This window comes from Microtus ochrogaster, unplaced genomic scaffold, assembly GCF_000317375.1.
Source record: "Microtus ochrogaster isolate Prairie Vole_2 unplaced genomic scaffold, MicOch1.0 UNK14, whole genome shotgun sequence".
Lineage (NCBI taxonomy): Eukaryota > Metazoa > Chordata > Mammalia > Rodentia > Cricetidae > Microtus > Microtus ochrogaster.
The window spans coordinates 7,343,747-7,344,880 of record NW_004949112.1 but is presented as its reverse complement, the minus strand read 5'-3'; the positions used below and the strand labels follow the sequence as shown (position 1 = coordinate 7,344,880).

At 40.7% G+C, this 1,134-nt stretch overlaps 1 pseudogene; it reads left to right on the top strand.

The window, feature by feature from the left end:
* LOC101986238 overlaps positions 1-993 on the top strand; it is an 11,482-nt pseudogene extending 10,489 nt beyond the window's left edge.
* The last annotated feature ends 141 nt before the right edge of the window (positions 994-1,134 follow it).

The window sequence follows — 1,134 nt, the reverse complement described above, 5'->3', positions numbered from 1 at the left end:
TTAAAAGAATACAGTGTCCGTGTAATTATTTCGGGTAAAGCTAGCCGGAGGCGGCCGGGGTGCGGCCGGGGTTCTGGGGATGCAGCCCCGCCGCACCTATTACTACACTCTGGTTGATGCTGTCTTACATTGAAGTGCTCCAAATGCAGGGCTTTTAATAAAGGAGATAAGCGGGAATGAAGCCGTCATTGGCCTTACCAACCACAAGCACAGAACACAGTAAGGTATTAAGCATCAGTACCAGAGAGAAGAGCCAGGAGATATGCATTTTAACTCATAATTTTACTTGAGGAGCTGAAAAATAAATGTTTGACTTTAGTTTTATGCTTAAGTACTAAACTTTAAAAAGCCTGTCTTTTTAAATTCCTTTCAAATTCCTATAATACAGCAGCCAGCAAATGAATTGAAATGGTAATAAGTATATGAGTGTCAATGTTTTGTGAACATTAAGGAAAAAAGTTAGACTCAGAAAAGTCAAGAATTGTGTCCCTGTGTTGAATGTACTTCTCACGAGTTATCTGGTGACTTCATGTTGTATTCACAGCTACTTAGGCTGGAGCAGGAGCATTCCAAGTTCAAGGCTTGCCTGGGCTACAGAGTGGGTTCAACATAAGCCTAGATACCTTGACTAAGACCCTGTCTCAGAATAAAAAGCTGATAAAAAGCTGGACCATAGCTGATGGCAGATTAATAATGTAGCTCTTCTGAGGCTTTAGGCGCAATCCCTAATCTTGCAGAAAAGAAAGACAGTACTGTATTGCATTGCTGTAAAGAAGTACTTTGTGATAAAATACTGTGTTGTTTCAAAAGGAGACATGGGAACAGATATAAAGTAAAACATGATTTTATTTTTTGCTTCAGCAAGACCCAAGACCTTTCCCAAAGCTCAAAATTCTTCAAAAAGTTGAGACAATTGATGATTTCAAAGTTGAAGACTTTCAGATTGAAGGTTATAATCCACATCTAGTGATTAAAATGGAAATGGCCGTTTAGAGATTTTTTAAAGCTGCTGTGAACATCACCAAACTTTAGCGTTGCGGGAGGTCCTTCCGCTCCTCCAGCCTATAGCCGCTGAGATACCAGCCCATTGGGGCGTGGTCTCTCTCCCTTTAAAAAAGTGGCCACTTCCTTCTC